A 20908-nucleotide genomic window follows, 5' to 3' on the forward strand; every position below is an offset into this window, starting at 1 on the left:
CAATGAATTGTCGTCCGTTGTAAATATATCTGACTTAATACAAATTTAGATTAATTTACCCCTTTCCCTCATATTTTCTCCACTTGCTCAAAACTATTCTCACCATAGCTAGCTTAGTGCAAAATCATTAAAGATTCCTCTTTGCAAATCAGTTTTTGTGTCCTGGAATCTTTTCATTTTTCTTTTATATCCTGCTCCCACCATCTACTCTCATCTTTTCAATTCTAATAAATTCATTCACAAAGAGGTTTTCAACTAAGTATATTCCTAAGAGTGTCAGGATTTGAAACTCAAGACTCAGGAAGAAGGAAATGCTTGCCTCCAAAGGACTTGTGTTTCAGGCATTTGTGAAGGAAGTATTTTGAGGCAAAGCATCCTGTAGATGCTTTCTATAATTTACTGTGAAGGTATGTCCTGGCATGAGGCTGGACCTGCACTGATATGTTTCTTTGTCCCATGGTCAGTGTGCAAACTTCCCTTGGTATAATGTAAAATACTACTCAAGACATTGCCTTCAGTTGCCCTCTCTTCATCTCCCAGGGGTGCTGCTGCTGGTGATATGTTAGGTGTCTAATACAGTGTGGTGCTGGGCCCTGAGGCTCTGAGACTCCTTGAAACACCGTCTTCAACAGGCTGCGGTTAAGGGTCTGGGCTCCAGGAAATGAGGCCCTTTTCACCGAATTATCCGTAACCACTGAGAGGAAATGGAGGTTTACTTGCACTTCCTGGCCCAGGACTCTGGGGGGAATGGGTGAACAGGAAGTAAGAGGTGAGTTAGGTATCTTAAAGTTTTTCTTAACGAATTTAACATTTATTTTAATCCTAGGTCTGCACATCTAAGAATGTGCTAGGCAGAGATCATGCCCACTTTGAACTCTTCTATTGGGAGCTACCTATGGGTCAACCTTAAGTTAGGAGTGCCCACTTTGGTATCTGAACACAACAACTGAGGGCCTGAGATAAAGGATCACAGTAATGATTGCAGTGGTTCACTATCTATGAAAGGAACCAGAGGGCACATAGCTGCTGCAAAAAGCTCCATAAACAAATAGGCCATGTATTGTCACAAACTCAAAGCTGAGTGCAACCACAAGATTGGAAGAAAATGCACGGTGGCCCTATAAATAGAAACAAGAGTTTCTTTGCTAAGTGTGAAGCTTAGCAGGCTTTATGTACAGCCCATATCATAGTTCTGCATCATTAACCAGAGAGAGAGAGAGAGAGAGAGAGAGAGAGAGAGAGAGATCAAGCACCAGTGAGCTTGCTAGCTCAAGCTACCCCCTGGAAAACGGAAATGTTCAGTGTTCACAGAGGCTTGTGTATTTCATGCTGATTTCACTACAGTGTTTTCCAACATGATGGTGGAATGCTAAAAATTTTATTTTTTTCCTTTTATCTTCATTTTTTTGGCTTTTAAAAATTTTTGTTTTCTTTTTATTCTTTCCTCCCTCTGTCCCTCCCTCCCTCCTTCCTTCCTTTTTTCTTTTCTTTTCTCTTTCTTTCTTTCATTTATTTTTGTCTTTATTCCCTTTTTAATTTTTTTTTTGGTAGTAAATAGGATTCGAATAGTTTTTCTCAGAACAGGGAGCTGGAATTGATGCACATATCAGTAGCATCTTTGTTGGAATGGCTTTCGCTTGAATTCTTTGGGGATTACTGGAGAAAATGGAAAGAAACTGAAACGGTAGGCTCTTTTTAAAATTATAAATAAGATCTTATCTGTGCTTTTTACTATTAATAATCTAGAATTGGTCTCTTCACACCCGGTTCTGGGTAACCTGTCATATCTAAGGGTGATATGGATATCATGAACCTGGACCATCCTTGTATGTCGTTTCCTTAGTATTTGCACAAACAAAAATAATTATGCAGTTGGCTTCTTGATGTAGGAGGGGGAGGTAACTTTGAATGGGGAGAAATGTAAGTTTGACATGGAGAGATTTTTTCCTGATTTGTTTCACTCAATTGATATTGAATAAAATAACCCCATGAACATTTGTAATTTAACCAACTCTGTATTAAGTAGAGTTACTTGCAGAATGTGCAGAATGTTTTTTTTATCTACTCTTTGTTATATTTTTTGGAGGTGATTTTTTTATCTACTAAATTATTAAAATGGTTAGGTTTCTGTTATTTTCAAAATGAGCTATGATTAAAAAATAAGAACTATAATGTCTCAGGACCTTTACTAACATGACTGCATGTTCTTATCAGCTTGTATAAGTTACATATTTTACTGCAAAAACGAATTGTAATTAATGTTAGATAAAGAGATTCTGCTTTCAATGAAAGCACTCCTGAACAACAAAAAGACACATTTATAATAAAAGAGAAGAAATAAGACAAGAGATATAGTTGCTGTTTCTCATAGATAATCTGTATCTATCAGAATAATCAGTACATTAAAAAATCAACAGTTGGCTAAATGATTTTAGGTTAAATTTACATTTTTAGATACTAGTAATCAACTTATTTTGAGACAATGTAAGTAAAATTGTTCCCTGGTTTGCATGTTGTTTCTTTTATGCTCAGGTAGAAATACTGAAGAAGATGCCTTCTAACTTTAAACCAAATTGTGGAGTTATCAGTAGCATGTAACTGTTAGGAGCTGCATTCAGAGTTTTTTTTTTTTTTTTTTTTAAAGGGAAGGGTGGATTTCCATGTTGCAGCGTAACCCAGGATGAAATCTCAAATGACTTTCATTCTTCTTTCTCTGCTGTCAATAATAGTGTGCATGGACTTCATTTTATTTTATTTTTTATTATTTTTTTTCATGGACTTCATTTTATACTGCTCTAATCTTCGAAGGGAAGAAAAAGAATATAATTTCATTCAACTAGAGCTACATTTGTTAGAGAGGTTTGGATCATTCAGCGAGGTGTATTTCTTTCCTGCAGCTGCTATAAATACCAGGTTTTGTGGAAAAGGCATTAATCTTATAGATGGGATTCAAGTTTTTTTAGCTGAAGGAAAGATTCCACCAGCCACACTAGCAAATATCTGGATCACATAAAAGCCATCCTTCAAGAAGTTTGTGTCTAAGGGGAAGGATTTTTTTTTTAATTATAGAAAACATTCCTTGCACTTGTAAACACGTGTACCGCTCTATCTTGCTATATGTTTTCAGCAATATTTCTGTGAGACAAGAATCATCTAATGTATCTATTCTATTTTGGCTGGTACTATATTGTATTTAATATTATAAAGGTGAATAAATATAAAAGGGGACACTGATTCTTCCAAATAGTTCACTGATTTTTCACCTAGAGACTCTTAGGAATGAATGAACTCAGTTTTCCCCCTTTGCATTAGGAAAATGAAATGAATAGGAGAAAGAAGCATTCTTTTTGTATTCCTCTAATAGAAACGTTTGGCATTAATTATATGCTCAGAACCAGAAAGGGAATTCAACTCTTTCTTCTGAATCCTACCTAATTCTGAAAGAAGGCACCACAGATAGTGCTGTTTCCCTTGCCCACTAAAGTGACCTCTCAGAAAAAGTCTTTTTCTTGTGCCATATGTCTAGAGAATAAGTCTGCAGACCCCAAGTCTAAGAAAGTCAGAAAAAGAGTCCAATCCTGTCAGTGATGGAGCAATGGAAAACATCTAAGACTCTTATGATTTGAAAAATGACAGAGATTGACAGTTTGCATTTTATAATCGGAAAAACTGATGCTCAGAGAATTGAAATGACGGGGCCAAGTACTTCTGTGAGTCTATCACAGAGAAAAGGCTGCAATGTACATCTGTGACACTTCATCCAGTGCTCATTTCATTTTTTCTTACTGTTTAGCAAGGCTTGAGGATTAAGAGACAAATGTATTATTCATTGGGAAATGTTAAAAGATATCATTTTGAAATCACTCAAGAATGAGGGGCACCCTTCAGACTTCTTCCACGGGAGAATGTAACAAATTTGGGTTTACTGGACTTTGCCACTGTTTCCCTGCAAGAATAGGAGATAATTATTCTACTATCCTCAAAGAAAAAACCTAAAATGACAATGGATATGCACAAAGTGCTATATAATACAACATTAACACAGACCTGGTCATGTACTGGATGTTTATGTACCATATCATGTGCCAGAGCAATAGTTTGGCCAATCTATAAGACAAAAGAAAGTATTTGAGGTCTAGGAGATTCCAAGTCCGAGAAAGGAGTCAAGGTTACAGGGTAAGCACAAAAGTTAAACAGACTTAGAATAAAGTGTGAGGAAGTTAATATTATAATAATTGGTGGTATGTGAGTCCAGAAGCAGATGCAGTCATTGATGGCTTGACTATTACTGCTTATCATATAACAACATGATATCTAGGATTTGAAAATTAAAGCAGGCTCTCTTGGTATAGTCATTGAAAGATAATCCAGGGTGTGCATCAGAGGAATAACTTTTACTTGCAGCAATGACTGCATTAGCATAAGCTGTGAATCAAGAATCACAGTACCTGAGAAATAATCAGAAGTACAGGTTAGTAATCAAAATCAAGTCTGTATAGATTCTGGAGATGCATATGGGTAAAGAAATTCACTAAATCTAATTAGCTAGTGGGGAAACAAAAGTTTAAATCATTGGCCATGATCAGTTCATAAACCATGAAAAAAATTTCTCCTGCCCAGAGCATGAGGCAAGCCTGCCCACTCAGGTTCAATTGTATCTTGAATAGCATGATTACTATCTCATTAGATGCCTAAAATATATGCAAATGCCATCCATTATCTAAAAAAGCCTTTCAATTCCTTTCTTACTTCCTGATGATATATTTTTTCTTCTAAAAGGTTTTGCTCAATGTTATGCTATGTAGGGAAGGGAATAGCAAGGTTTACTCCACATTCTCAGCAACAGAAGAAAGAATTTAATTTTGTCATAATTATAAATACTTAGCTAAACTTCTTTTCAGCTTTACTTAGCAGATCACATTCAGGTATTTCTATAAAGCTAACAACATATTACCACATATTTATTTTTTTAAGTTTTTATTTAAATTCCAGTTAGTTAAAATATAGTATTAGTTTCAGGCATACAATTTGGTGATCTATACTTTCCTACAATACCCCATGCTTGTACTCCTTAATCCCCATGCCCTATTTTATCCATCCTCACCACTCACTTCACCTCTGGTAACCATCACTTTATTCTCTATAGTCAAGAGTCTATTTCTTGGTTTCCTTCCCTCTATATTTTTCCCCTATACTATTTTGTTCTGTTTCTTAAATTCCACATATAAGGGAAATCAAGTGGTATTTGTCTGTCTCTGACTATTTCACTTAGCATAATATTCCTTAGACCCATCTACATCATTGTAAAGGAAAAGATTTCATTCTTTTTATGACTGATATTCCATTGTGTATATATATATATATATATATATATATATATATATATATATATATATATATACCTCATCTTCTACATCAATTCATCAGTAGACAAATACTTGGGCTAGTTCCATAATTTCGTTATTGTAGATAATGCTGCTATAAACATCAGGGTTCATATGCCCCTTCGAATCAGTATTTTGTATCTTTTGAGTAAGTACCTAGTAGTGCAATTGCTGGATTGTAGGGTAGTTCTATTTTTACCTTTTTATTTATTTATTTATTTATTTATTTATTTATTTATTTATTTATTCTTTAATAAATTTATTTTTTATTGGTGTTCAATTTACCAACATACAGAATAACACCCAGTGCTCATCCTGTCAAGTGCCCCCTCCCAATGCCCGTCACCCATTCACCCCCACCCCTCGCCCTCCTCCCCTTCCACCACCCCTAGTTCACTTCCCAGAGTTAGGAGTCTTTATGTTCTGTCTCCCTTTCTGATATTTCCCACACACTTCTTCTCCCTTCCCTTATATTCCTTTCACTATTATTTATATTCCCCAAATGAATGAGAACATACACTGTTTGTCCTTCTCCGATTGACGTACTTCACTCAGCATGATACCCTCCAGTTCCATCCACGTTGAAGCAAATGGTGGGTATTTGTCATTTCTAATGGCTGAGTAACATTCCATTGTATACATAAACCACATCTTCTTTATTCATTCATCTTTCAATGGACACTGAGGCTCCTTCCACAGTTTGGCTATTGTGGACATTGCTGCTATAAACATCGGGGTGCAGATGTCCCTGCGTTTCATTGCATCTGAATCTTTGGGGTAAATCCCCAACACTGCAATTGCTGGGTCGTAGGGCAGGTCTATTTTTAACTCTTTGAGGAACCTCCACACAGTTTTCCAGAGTGGCTGCACCAGTTCACATTCCCACCAACAGTGTAAGAGGGTTCCCTTTTCTCCGCATCCTCTCCAACATTTGTGGTTTCCTGCCTTGTTAATATTCCCCATTCTCACTGGTGTGAGGTGGTATCTCATTGTGGTTTTTTTTTTCTTTTTTTTTTCTCATTGTGGTTTTGATTTGTATTTCCCTGATGGCAAGTGATGCAGAGGATTTTCTCATGTGCATGTTGGCCATGTCTATGTCTTCCTCTGTGAGATTTCTCTTCATGTCTTTTGCCCATTTCATGATTGGATTGTTTGTTTCTTTGGTGTTAAGTTTAAGAAATTCTTTATAGATCTTGGAAACTAGCCCTTTATCTGACACGTCATTTGCAAATATCTTCTTCCATTCTGTAGGTTGTCTTTTAGTTTTGTTGACTGTATCCTTTGCTGTGCAAGAGCTTCTTATCTTGATGAAGTCCCAATAATTCATTTTTGCTTTTGTTTCTTTTGCCTTTGTGGATGTATCTTGCAAGAAGTTACTGTGGCCGAGTTCAAAATGGGTGTTGCCTGTGTTCTCCTCTAGGATTTTCATGGAATCTTGTCTCACATTTAGATCTTTCATCCATTTTGAGTTTATCTTTGTGTATGGTGAAAGAGAGTGGTCTAGTTTCATTCTTCTGCATGTGGATGTCCAATTTTCCCAGCACCATTTATTGAAGAGACTGTCTTTCTTCCAATGGATAGTCTTTCCTCCTTTATCGAATATTAGTTGACCATAAAGTTGAGGGTCCACTTCTGGGTTCTCTATTCTGTTCCATTGATCTATGTGTCTGTTTTTGTGCCAGTACCACACTGTCTTGATGACCACAGCTTTGTAGTACAACCTGAAATCTGCCATTGTGATGCCCCCAGATATGGTTTTCTTTTTTAAAATTCCCCTGGCTATTCGGGTTTTTTTCTGATTCCACACAAATCTTAAAATAATTTGTTCTAATTCTCTGAAGAAAGTCCATGTTATTTTGATAGGGATTGCATTAAACGTGTAAATTGCCCTGGGTAACATTGACATTTTCACAATATTAATTCTGCCAATCCATGAGCATGGAATATTTTTCCATCTCTTTGTGTCTTCCTCAATTTCTTTCTGAAGTGTTCTATAGTTTTTAGGGTATAGTTTTATGAGTTCTTTATATATCTTGGATACTCACCCTTTATCAGATATGCCATTTAAAAATATCTTCCTCCATTTTATAGGTTATCTTTTAGTTTTGATGATTGTTTCCTTCTCTGTGCAGAGCTTTTTATTTTGATGAAGTCCCAATAGTTTCTTTTTGCTTTTGTTTCCCTTGCCTCAGGAGACATATCTAGGAAAAACATGCTATGATGTATGTCAAAGAGCTTACTGTCTGTGTCCTTCTCTAGGATTTCTATGGTTTCATGTCTCATATTCAGGTCTTTAATCCTTTCTGAATTTATTTTTGTGTATGGTGAAGAAAATTGTCCAGTTTCATTCTTTTGCATTTGCTGTTCAGTTTTTCCAACACCATTTGTTGAGAGGACTTTTTCCCATTGGGCATTCTCTCCTCCTTTGTTGAATATTAATTGACCACATAGTTATGAGTTCATTTCTGGGTTTTTATTCTGTTCTTTTGATCTATGTGCTATTTTTGTGCTGGTACCATACAATTTTGGTCACTAAAATTTTGTAATATAACTTGAAGTCTTGAGTTGCAAAACTTAATTTAGAACACAAAATGTTTCTGTAGTTTCTTGCTATTATATTACTACTTTATTCATCTTCATAATCAGCATAGTTTAGTCCATATTGATGTGACATCAATCAGAAATGTCAAGAAAACATTTCCTTCTGCAGGTTTAGAGTTAAATGGGTATTTAAAAAAACATAACTGATGATCAATAAATAAGTCTGGTTTTACACATCAGTACTAAAAAGGAGAATAATTTTGATTAATTTCACATCAGTGGATATAATTAAACTAACCTAGTGATGATTTACCTAGCTGAAGTAAAGTATGAATATGACAGTCAGTGAAGTGGCCAGTCTAGAAAATCAATCTATATGAATTAAGGAACATTGATTCAGGGCCTGTGTTATCCAGAGCGGGTGATAATCCGTTGGATTTTGGGCTACTCAGCTTTATTCTGGCCATTTGCTGAAAGGTCCTTCTAGTCCCGGAGGATAGAGTAAGCTTCCCCCAATTTTGAACCATGAAATATGATTAAGCAAAGCTCTGTGAAGATATTTTGCAATCTGCAGAGAGAACAGCGATTTCTTTCAGAATTCACAGAGTGTGCCCTAGGTCATATTTAACATAAAATTACTTATTAATAACCATCTTGGTTCTAAGTTAAAGTTGTATGATTTGCACATGGATCAATGCCATATCTGTCTGAGCATTTCCTAGGGGGAGAAAATCACTGAGGAAATTTAAAGCTGTCAAAATTCTGGGAATCAATAAATTTTCTAATTTATTAGAAATCACAGAGATTTTCTCTGTGACCATGGTTCATGGTCAAGAACTAAAGTTTATTACCCTGGATTATAAGCTACTCCCTAACTGAGACTTGAGCCAAGCATAGCCAGAGTAAAAACCGAGGCTAAACTAACACTGGAGAATATGGGCATGATGGTCAATCATGCTGGCTCTCCCCAAATGCTATGGAATATCCAATGTGTGGAATGCTTTAATACACTAAATAGAGATATTTTTCCCCTGACTTTTCATTTACCAACATTGGGGAACTGGTTGGAAATATTTTGGATACATATACAATTAAAATTGCTGGTGAACCACTATAATGTATTGTCCTCCAAAGACTGTATCATGTTGCATAGGAAATTTTAAGACTAATTTAGTAATGTTTTCATTCATTAACCCACTAGTCATATGGGGCCAAGAAATATGAAGTACTTCAAGGAGTGGTTATCAGTTCAGTATCTCTTTCTGTAAATTTTCAGCACATTGATTTAAAAAATTGATTTATTTGCATAACTAAAACTTTGTTTTCAAAATAAAGTTTTAATTTTACATAACCTTTTTGTGGCATGGAGTTATTTTTAGGTTTGAAAAATTCACTTTGGAATATAAATTGGTTTTGATTTCCTTGGTTTTATTCCTAATCATGCCAACTTCATTTTCTTCATGGAGAATTCTGAGTGTTTGGTCGTGGTCTATTCTCACAGCTCTGGGAAGTCAATATGGTTTTTAAAGCAAAGGGAAAATAAATCAGAATTCTCCAAGGTGAGTTGGGGGTTCATAAGTATATTTAGTGTATGCCAAATCCTCCTTAAAACTCAGTGTGAATGTCATAGCATGGCTAAAGTCCTCACATGGAGTAAAGGTCTACATGAGATCCACGCTATTCCAAAGCTTTTAATTTTCTCCTGAAATAACATACACTATTCAAAAACGATTATCTTCCTATTAATGATTCCAGAAAAAGCTAATAAGCATCTGAGCAGCTACCTAGAGTCTACCAGATAGACTAAGCTTTTGATGCCTATCTATTACTGGCTCTAACTTTGATTTTAGGTGCTCTATCATAAAAAAATAATAATGATTCTTATTTATTTTGCATTTATGATGTACTCTTATTGGGCAAGGTTTCTTATATTTTTACAATAACTCTATTAATTTCCACCATTTTATAAATGAGGAAACCAAAAATTAAACAACCTATCCCAAATTGTACAACTGTCTTGGTTGTGTTTCAAACGCAGTTCTATTTGCTGCCAAAAGTCTTTACATTAGACTATACTGTGTATATGATACGGCTATATTTCATGATTTTGAGGATCAAGATAATTAATAACAGAGATAAGATGTACCAATTTAAAAATAGGTTGTTCTTTTATTAGATTTCTGTTAGATGAACTAAGAGATGGGGGGAAATTTAAACATAAAATAGGGAATAAAAGAGATTAAAATGGGGATCCTAGAAAACATAGATGAGGGCCGCCCCGGTGGCGCAGCGGTTTAGCGCCACCTGCAGCCCAGGGTGTGATCCTGGGGACCCAGGATCAAGTCCCACATCAGGCTCCTTGCAGGGAGCCTGCTTCTACCTCTGCCTGTGTCTCTGCCTCTCTGTCTCTCTGTCTCTCTCTCTCTCATGAATAAATAAAATCTTAAAAAAAGAAAACATGGATGACATACTTTTTCTTTGAGCAATCTTTATGGTGTGTTTACTATTTTTCAGGTGGAGTATGAGTAATAATAAGAATCATATAAGATATAGCCCCTACCATTATGGAGCTTATTTACTTGTGGAGGATATAGTAGTACATATTAAATCTCACTATACAAAAGGAATTTTGAATAAGGTATAAGATTTCATAACATAGTTTGCCTTAAACAGGAAGTCATCATCACCATTCACATTTAAACTGCTGTATTGCAAAAAGGAAATCATATTAGAGCTTCTGCAAAATATTTGATTTCTTATGTTCTGCTAATCTATGTTATGCTAAGTTTAAAGCAAAGGAATTCCAGATGTATTCCTTACATCCTGAATTCCAGATGTAAGGCTATATCAGAGAGAAGGACAGAATGTGTGATTTTAGATGAAAGTTAAAATCTACACAAGGAAAGGGCTCAGAAGAAAATTATACATAGAGAATCTGTGAAATAAGTCCAGAAGAATAGATTTATTTATGTGTATACATATCTGCTGTCCTCCACCTTCACTCAATATTAGTTATAGGGCATCTAAGCTAGAAAGAAAAACATTAGATCTTTCATATACAAATTTGCATCTACACATCAACCATCAGAAGAGAGGGTAGACTGTTTTGGGTAGTATAGACATTTTAACAAAATTTGTTCTTCCAACCCATGAGCATGCAATATCTTTCTATTTTTTCTCGTTTTAAAGATTTTATTTATTTATTCATGAGAGACACATAGAGAGACAGAAACAGAGATATAGGCAGAGGGAGAAACAGGCTCCCTGTGGGGAGCCTGATGTGAGATTTGGTCCCAGGACCCTGAGATCATGACTGGAGCCAAAGGCAGACACTCAACCACTGAGCCACCCAGATGCCCCTGTTTTTCCATTTCTTTGTGTTCTTTTCAATTTCTTTCTTTTTTAGAAAATATTTTATTTATTTATTCTTGAGAGACACAGAGAGAGAGAGGCAGAGACATAGGCAGAGGGAGAAGCAGGCTCCCTGCGAGGAGCTTGATGTGGGACTTGATCCTGGAACCGCAGGATCATGCCCTGAGCCCAAGGCAGACGCTCAACAACTGAGCCACCAGGTTTCCCTCAATTTCTTTCATAAATGTCCTACAGTTTTCAGAGTATTGATCTTTTACTTCATTGGATAGGTTTATTCCCAGGTATCTTATGGTTTTTGGTGCTATTTTGTAAATGGGACAAATTCTTTGATTTCTCATTCTGATGATTCATTATTGGTGTGTAAAAATCCAGCAGATTTCTATATGCAGATTTTATTTTTAAAAGATATTTATTTATTGATTTATTTGAGAAAGATATGGAGCACAAGGGGTGGGGAGAAGATGGAGAGAGAGCCAGAGAAGCAGACATCCTTCTGAACAGGGAGCCCTATGTGGGACTCCATCCCTAGATCATGACCTGAGCTGAAGGCACATGGTTAACCAACTGGGGCACCCAGGTCCCCTGTATTCTGTGACTTTTCTGAAATCATGTATCAGTTCCAGTAATTGTTTGCTGGAGTCTTTCAGACTTTCTACATGGAGTATCATGCCATCTGTGAATAGTGAAAGATTGAATACTTTGCTGATTTGGATGATTTTTATTTCTTTTTGTTGTCTGTTTGTGGCAGATAGGACTTCCAGTACTATTTTATTTATTTATTTTTATTTTTTATTGGTGTTCAATTTGCGAACATATAGAATAACACCCAGTGCTCATCCCATCAAGTGCCCCCCTCAGTGCCCATCACCCAGTCACCCCCACCCCGCCCACCTCTCTTTCTACCACCCCTAGTTCGTTTCCCAGAGTTAGGAGTCTCTCATGTACTGTCTCCCTTTCTGATATTTCCCACTCATTTTTTCTCCTGTCCCCTTTATTCCCTTTCACTAATTTCTTATTCCCCAAATGAGTGAGACCATAAAATGTTTGTCCTTCTCCGATTGACTTATTTCACTCAGCATAATACCCTCCAGTTCCATCCACGTCGAAGCAAATAGTGGGTATTTGTCGTTTCTAATGGCTGAGTAATATTCCATTGTATACATAGACCACATCTTCTTTATCCATTCATCTTTCAGTGGACACCGAGACTCCTTCCACAGTCTGGCTATTGTGGATATTGCTGCTAGAAACATTGGGGTGCAGGTGTCCTGGCGTTTCATTGCATCTGTATCTTTGGGGTAAATTCCGAGCAGTGCAATTGCTGGGTCATAGGGCAGATCTATTTTTAACTCTTTGAGGAACCTCCACACAGTTTTCCAGAGTGGCTGCCCCATTTCACATTCCCACCAACAGTGCAAGAGGGTTCCCCTTTCTCCACATCCTCTCCAACATTTGTTGCTTCCTGCCTTGTTAATTTTCCCCATTCTCAATGGGGTGAGGTGGTATCTCATTGTGGTTTTGATATGTATTTCCCTGATGGCAAGTGATACACAGCATATTCTCATGTGCATGTTGGCCATGTCTATGTCTTCCTCTGTGAGATTTCTGTTCATGTCTTTTGCCCATTTCGTGATTGGATTGTTTGTTTCTTTGCTGTAGAGTTTAAGTTCTTTATAGATCTTGGATACTAGGTAGACGGACAGGGGAAAAAGAAATTATTGACGAAGCCGCACTGGAAGTTCCAGGGGAAGTCGAGGGATTTACAGTATATAGAATCAGAGGACTTTCAGTACTATTTTATTTTTTATTATTTTTTAATAATAAATTTATTTATTATTGGTGTTCAGTTTGCCAACATACAGAATAACGACCAGTGCTCATCCCTTCAAGTGCCCCCCTCAGTGCCCGTCACCCATTCACCCCCAAACCCCGCCCTCCTCCAATTCCATCACCCCTAGGTCGTTTCTCAGAGTTAGGAGTCCTTATGTCTTAACTCCCTTTCTGATATTTCCCACACAATTCTTCTCCCTTCCCTTATATTCCCTTTCACTATTATTTATATTCCCCAAATGAATGAGAACATACAATGTTTGTCCCTCTCCGATTGACTTACATCACTCAGCCTAATATCCTCCAGTTCAATCCACGTTGAAGCAAATGGTGGGTATTTGTCATTTCTAATGGCTGAGTAACATTCCATTGTATACATAAACCACATCTTCTTTATCCTTTCATCTTTCAATGGACACTGAGGCTCCTTACACAGTTTGGCTATTGTGGACATTGATGCTAAAAACTTCGGGGTGCAGGTGTCCTGGCGTTTCATTGCATCTGAATCTTTGGGGTAAATCCCCAACAGTGCAATTGCTGGGTCGTAGGGCAGGTCTATTTTTAACTCTTGGAGAAACCTCCACACACTTTTCCAGAGTGGCTGCACCAGTTCACATTCCCACCAACAGTGTAAGAGGGTTCCCTTTTCTCCGCATCCTCTCCAACATTTGTGGTTTCCTGCCTTGTTAATGTTCCCCATTCTCACTGGTGTGAGGTGGTATCTCATTGTGGTTTTGATTTGTATTTCCCTGATGGCAAGTGATGCAGAGGATTTTCTCATGTGCATGTTGGACATGTCTATGTCTTCCTCTGTGATATTTCTCTTCGTGTCTTTTGCCCATTTCATTATTGGATTGTTTGTTTCTTTGGTGTTGAGTTTAAGAAGCTCTTTATAGATCTTGGAAACTAGCCTTTTATCTGACACGTCATTTGCAAATATCTTCTCCCATTCTGTAGGTTGTCTTTTAGTTTTGTTGACTTTATCGTTTGCTGTGCAAAAGCTTCTTATCTTGATGAAGTCCCAATAGTTCATTTTTGCTTTTGTTTCTTTTGCCTTGTGAATGTATCTTGCAAGAAGTTACTGTGGCCGAGTTCAAAAAGAGTGCTGCCTGTGTTCTCCTCTAGGATTTTCATGGAATCTTCTCTCACATTTAGATCTTTCATCCATTTTGAGTTTATCTTTGTGTATGGTGAAAGAGAGTGGTCTAGTTTCATTCTTCTGCATGTGGATGTCCAATTTTCCCAGCACCATTTATTGAAGAGACTGTCTTTCTTCCAATGGATAGTCTTTCTTCCTTTATCGAATATTAGTTGACCATAAAGTTCGGGGTCCACTTCTGGGTTCTCTATTCTGTTCCATTGATCTATGTGTCTGTTTTTGTGCCAGTACCACACTGTCTTGATGACCACAGCTTTGTAGCACAACCTGAAATCTGGCATTGTGATGCCCCCAGATATGTTTTTCTTTTTTAAAATTTCCCTGGCTATTCGGGGTCTTTTCTGGTTCCACACAAATATTAAAATAATTTATTCTAAGTCTCTGAAGAAGGTTCATGTTATTTTGATAGGGATTGCTTTAAACGTGTAAATTGCCCTGGGTAACATTGACATTTTCACAATATTAATTCTGCCAATCCATGAGCATGGAATATTTTTCCATCTCCTTGTGTCTTCCTCAATTTCTTTCAGAAGTGTTCTATAGTTTTTAGGGTATAGATCCTTTACCTCTCTGTATAGGTTTATTCCTAGGTATCTTATGCTTTTGGGAGCAAGTGTAAATGGGATTGACTCCTTAATTTCTCTTTCTTCAGTCTCATTGGTAGTGTACAGAAATGCCACTGACTTCTGGGCATTGATTTTGTATCCTGCCACACTACCGAATTGCTGTATGAGTTCTAGCAATCTTGGGGTGGAGACTTTTGGGTTTTCTATGTAGACTATCATGTCATCGGCCAAGAGGGAGAGTTTGACTTCTTCTTTGCCAATTTGAATGCCTTTAATGTCTTTTTGTTGCATGATTGCTGAGGCTAGGACTTCCAGTACTATGTTGAATAGCAGTGGTGAGAGTGGACATCCTTGTCTTCTTCCTGATCTTAGGGGAAAGGCTCTCAGTGCTTCCCCATTGAGAATGATATTTGCTGTGAGCTTTTCATAGATGGCTTTTAAGATGTTGAGGAAAGTTCCCTCTATCCCTACACTCTGAAGAGTTTTGATCAGGAATGGATGCTGTATTTTGTCAAATGCTTTCTCTGCATCTAATGAGAGGATCATATGGTTCTTGGTTTTTCTCTTGCTGAAATGATGAATCACATTGATTGTTATACGAGTGTTGAACCAGCCTTGTGTCCAGGGGATAAATCCTACTTGGTCATGGTGAATAATTTTCTTAATGTGCTGTTGGATCCTATTGGCTAGTATCTTGTTGAGAATTTTTGCATCCATGTTCATCAGGGATATTGGTCTGTAATTCTCCTTTTTGGTGGGGCCTTTGTCTGGTTTTGGAATTAAGGTGATGCTGGCCTCATAGAACGAATTTGGAAGTTCTCTCTCTTTTTCTATCTTTCCAAACAGCTTTAGTAGAATAGGTATGATTTCTTCTTTAAACGTTTGATAGAATTCCCCTGGGAAGCCATCTGGCCCTGGACTCTTGTGTCTTGGGAGATTTTTGATGACTGCTTCAATTTCCTCCCTGGTTATTGGCCTGTTCAGGTTTTCTATTTCTTCCTGTTGCAGTTTTGGTAGTTTGTGACACTCCAGGAATGCGTCCATTTCTTCTAGATTGCCTAATTTATTGGTGTATAGCTGTTCATAATATGTTTTTAAAATCGTTTGTATTTCCTTGGTGTTGGTAGTGATCTCTCCTTTCTCATTCATGATTTTATTAATTTGAGTCTCCTCTCTCTTCTTATTAATAAGGTTGGCTAATGTTTATCTATCTTATTAATTCTTTCAAAGAATCAACTCCTTGTTCTGTTCATCTGTTCCACAGTTCTTCTGGTCTCAATTTCATTGAGTTCTGCTCGAATTTTAATTAACTCTCTTCCTCTGCTGTGCGTGGGGTCAATCTGTTGTTTTTTTCTCTAGCTCCTTTATGTGTAAGTTTAGCTTTTATATTTGAGTTCTTTCCAGTTTTTGAATCGATGCTTGTATTGCAATGTATTTCCCCCTTAAGACTGCTTTTGCTGCATCCCAAAGATTTTGAACGGTTGTATCTTCATTCTCATTAGTTTCCATGAATCTTCTTAATTCTTCCTTAATTTCCTGGTTGACCCTTTCATCTTTTAGCAGGGTGGTCCTTAACCTCCACGTGTTTGAGGTCCTTCCAAACTTCTGGTTGTGATTTAGTTCTAATTTCAAGGCATTATGGTTTGAGAATATGCAGGGGATGATCCCAATATTTTGGCATCAGTTCAGACCCGATTTGTGACCCAGTATGTCGTCTATTCTGGAGAAAGTTCCATGTGCACTTGAGAAGAATGTGTATTCAGTTGAGTTTGGATACAAAGTTCTGTAGATATCTGTGAAATCCATCTGGTCCAGTGTATCATTTAAAGCTCTCGTTTCTTTGGGGATGTTGTGCTTAGAAGACCTATCGAGGGTAGAAAGAGCTAGATTGAAGTCACCAAGTATAAGTGTATTATTATCTAAGTATTTTTTCACTTTGGTTATTAATTGTTTTAAATTTTTGGCAGCTCCCACATTTGGGGCATATATATTGAGGATTCTTAAGTCCTCTTGTTGGATAGATCCTTTAAGTATGATATAGTGTTCCTCTTCATCTCTCACTACAGTCTTCGGGGTAAATTTTAGTTTATCTGATATAAGGATGGCTACCCCTGCTTTCTTTTGAGGACCATTTGAATGGTAAATGGTTCTCCAACCTTTTATTTTCAGGCTGTAGGTGTCCTTCTCTCAAAAATGAGTCTCTTGTAGACAGCAAATAGATGGGTCCTGCTTTTTTATCCAGTCTGAAACCCTGCGCCTTTTGATGGGGTCATTAAGCCCATTCACGTTCAGAGTTACTATTGAAATATATGAGTTTAGTGTCATCATGATATCTATTCAGTCCTTGTTTTTTGGATTGTTCCACCGAACTTCTTCTTAAAGGGGAATTTTAAGGGTCCCCCTTAAAATTTCTTGGAGAGCTGCAAGAAATTCTTTCAGTTCCTGCCTGTCTTGGAAGCTCTTTATCTCTCCTTCCATTTTGAATGAGAGCTTTGCTGGATAAAGTATTCTTGGTTGCATGTTTTTCTCATTTAGGACCCTGAATATATCCTGCCAGCCCTTTCTGGCCTGCCAGGTCTCTGTGGAGAGGTCTGCTGTTACCCTAATATTCCTCCCCATTAAAGACAGGGCTCTCTTGTCTCTTGCTGCTTTAAGGAACTTCTGTTTATCTTTGGAATTTGCAAGCTTCCCTATTAAATGTCGAGGTGGTAAACGGTTTTTTATTGATTTTAGGGGTGTATATCTCTTTTTCCTGGATCTGAATGCCTGTTTCCCTTCCCAGATTAGGAAAGTTTTCAGCTATTATTTGTTCAAATACATATTCTGTCCCTCTGGCCCTTTCAGCACCCTCGGGAACCCCAATTAAACATAATTTTTTCTTCCTCAGGCTGTCGTTTATTTCCCTTAATCTGTCTTCATGGTCTTTTAATTGTCTGTCTCTTTTTTCCTCAGTTTCCCTCTTTGCCATCAACTTGTCTTCTATGTCACTCACTCGTTCTTCCACCTCGTTAACCCTCGTCTTTAGGACTTCTAGTTTGGATTGCATCTCATTCAATTGATTTTTAATTTCTGCCTGATTGGATCTAAATTCTGCAGTCATGAAGTCTCTTGAGTCCTTTATGCTTTTTTCTAGAGCCACCAGTAGCTATATAATAGTGCTTCTGAATTGGCTTTCTGACATTGAATTGTAATCCAGATTTTGTAACTCTGTGGGAGACAGGACTGTTTCTGAGTCTTTTTTGAGGTGAGGTTTTCCTTCTAGTCACGTTGCTCAGTTCAGAATGGCCAAAAACAAGTTGTCTTGGGTTAAGGAGCAAAAGAGAGGGAGAGAAGGAAAGAAAAGAGAAAAAGAAAAAAGAAAAAGGGAAGGAAAAGAGAAGAAAAAGAGAAAGAAAAAGAAAGAAAGGTGAAAAAAATGGTGGGGGAAGCAATCAGAAATCAAAAAGAAGAAAAAACACGGGGAGTATCTTCTGATTTTGTATACTTTAAGTCTCTTAACTTCCCCCGGAAGTCGTCCGTGTAGCTGGGCTTCTGGGGGAGGGGCCTGTTGTGCTGATTTTCAGGTGTTTGCACTTGGGGGAGCTGCTCTGCCCCCTGCCTGGTGCAGGGCTCAGTGGGGGTTGTTTACCCCGTGAGACCCCAGGAGGAACAACCCCAGTGGTTGCTGCAGCTCTGGAAACCTGGATTCAGCTCCTGCAGGAACTCTGGAGCTCTCCGTCTGCAGGGCCTGGAGGCTCCGGGGCGGTGCCGCTGATCTGCTCAGCTCGGCGCAGCAGCGTCCTTGCTGTCCTGGGCCCTCCCGGCCTCTCCCTGTCCGGGGGGGGCCGGATCCTGGGCTGTGTCCCGACGTCCTGTGCTCCATGTCTCCGCTATTAGATTCGCGCTCCCGGCTGCGCAGCCGCCTCCGCGGAGCCTCTGCCGGAGCCCCTCTGAGCTGCTCCCGGGCCGCGCAGCTCCCTCTGAAGAGCCGCCGCCCAAGCCCTTCCGAGCTGCTCCGGGTCCCGCAGTGCGCGCTGCAGCCCTTAGGGAGCTCGGCGCACTCTCCTGGGCGCGCAGGTGTCTGTTAGTGTCCCAGGGAGCCTGAGGGCGTCCCCGCCCTCCTGGGGTCCTGCTCCAACTCCCTGCGAGCCCCTTTCCGCCCGGGAAGGTTGGTGCAGCTCCTGCTTCTCCGGGACGGGGCTCACCTGTCCTGGGGACACTCGCCCCGGCCTTAGCCGGGCTCCTCACGGGACCCCTCCCCCTTGGATGCCTTTTGTTTCTTTATTTCTTTTTCTCCATCTTCCTACCTTGATAGAAGAGCGAACTCTTCTCACTGTAGCGTTCCAGCTCTTCTCTCTTTAATTCTCAGGCCAAATTCGTAGATTTTCAGGATAATTTGAAGGTTATCTAGGTAATTTGGTGGGGACAGGTGATTTGGGGACCCTACTCTTCTGCCATCTTGCCCCTCCTCTATAGTCTTCTTTCTTATAACAGGTTTTGCTGTATCCCAAATATTTTGGACCATTGTGCTTTTATTTTCATTTCTCTTCACATATGTTTTTTAGTTCCTCCTTAATTTCTTCTTTGGCACATTAATTGTTTACTAACATACTACTTATCTTCCATGTATTTGTTATTTCCAGATTTTTGTTGTAATTGATTTCTAGTTTCATATCATTGTGTTTGAAAAAGAAGTATGAAATGATTTTGATATATTTGTTAAAGATTTTATCTATTCATTCATGAGAGACACACAGAGAGAGAGAGAGAGAGAGAGAGTCAGAGACACAGGCAGAGGAAGAAGCAGGCTCCATACAGGGATCCCGATGTGGGACTTGATCCTGGGACTTCAGGGTCACGCCCTGAGCTGAAGGCAGGCACCAAACCACTGAACCACCCAAGGATCCCCTGATGTTGACATTTTTAAAGTTTATTGAGACTTGTTTTGTTGTCTAACATGTGATCTGTTCTGGAAAAAAAGTGTTCCATATGTACTTGAATGTGTGTTCAGCTGTTTTTGAATGGAATGTTTTGAATATATGTTAAAGTCATCTGTTCCAATGTGTTATTCAAAGCCATTGTTTCTTTATTGATTTTCTGTCTGGAATATCTATCAATTGATGGAAGTGGAGTGTTAAAGTCCTCTACCATTGTTTTTTTTTTTGTATTTTTTAATTGGAGTTTGATGTGCCAACATATAGTATAACACCCAGTGCTCATCCCATCAAGTGCCCCCCTCAGCGCCCATTACCCAGTCACCCCATCCCCCCACCCATCTCCCCTTCCACTAACTCTTGTTCATTTCCCAGTTAGGAGTCTGTCATGTTCTGTCACCTTCTCTGATATTTCCCACACATTTTCTCTCCTTTCCCTTTTAATCCATTTCACTATTTTTCATATTCACTGAATGAATGAAACCTTATAATGTTTGTCCTTTTCCCTTGTTGTGTTACTATGGAGGTTTTCCTTCATGTCTGTTAATACTTGTTTAATGTCTTTGGGTGCTCTCATGTTGAGTCCATCAATATTTATAATTGACATATCTTCTAGTTTGATTTTTCCTTTATGATCATGTAATATCCTTCTTTATCTCTTGTTATAATCTTTGTTTTAAATTCTATTTTGTTTGAGGAGCCTCAGTGGCTCAGTTGGTTAAACTTTGGTATCTTGATTTTGGCTCAGGTCATGATCTCAGGGTTATGGGTTCACGTCCTGCATCAGGCTCTGTGCTCAGGGTGGAATCTGCTTGAGATTCTCTCTCTCTCTCTGCCCCTTCCTCTGCTCATGAATGCTCTCTCTCTCTCTCTTCCTCCCTAAAACAAATGAATATTATATTCTTTAAAGTATGTTTTGTTTGATATAAGTACTGCTACCATACTTTCTTTTTGTTTCAATTTTCATGATAATTGTTTTTACATCTTTTCACTTTCAATCTATATATGTCTTTAGGACTGACATGTATCTCTTCTATGCAGCACATAGGTAGGTGTTGCTGTTTTGTGTAGTCTTTCTGCCTGTGTTTTTGATTGGACCATTTACTGCATTTACAAAATAATTATTGACAAGTGTGTGCTCAT

The 20908-nt window shown here is 38.3% G+C and overlaps 1 protein-coding gene across 2 annotated transcripts in view; it reads left to right on the forward strand.

Annotated features, from left to right (window-relative positions):
* Positions 1–1216: 1216 nt before the first annotated feature.
* The window catches only part of GPR174 (G protein-coupled receptor 174), a 62804-nt gene continuing 43112 nt past the window's right edge, over positions 1217–20908 (forward strand). For both annotated transcript variants that reach the window (XM_038586547.1, XM_038586546.1), the window contains exon 1: positions 1217–1684. The gene's annotated coding sequence lies outside the window, so the exon portion shown is untranslated. The remainder of the gene's footprint in view (positions 1685–20908) is intronic.

The sequence above is a fragment of the Canis lupus genome, chromosome X, assembly GCF_011100685.1.
Source record: "Canis lupus familiaris isolate Mischka breed German Shepherd chromosome X, alternate assembly UU_Cfam_GSD_1.0, whole genome shotgun sequence".
In the NCBI taxonomy this organism is placed as follows: Eukaryota; Metazoa; Chordata; class Mammalia; order Carnivora; family Canidae; genus Canis; species Canis lupus.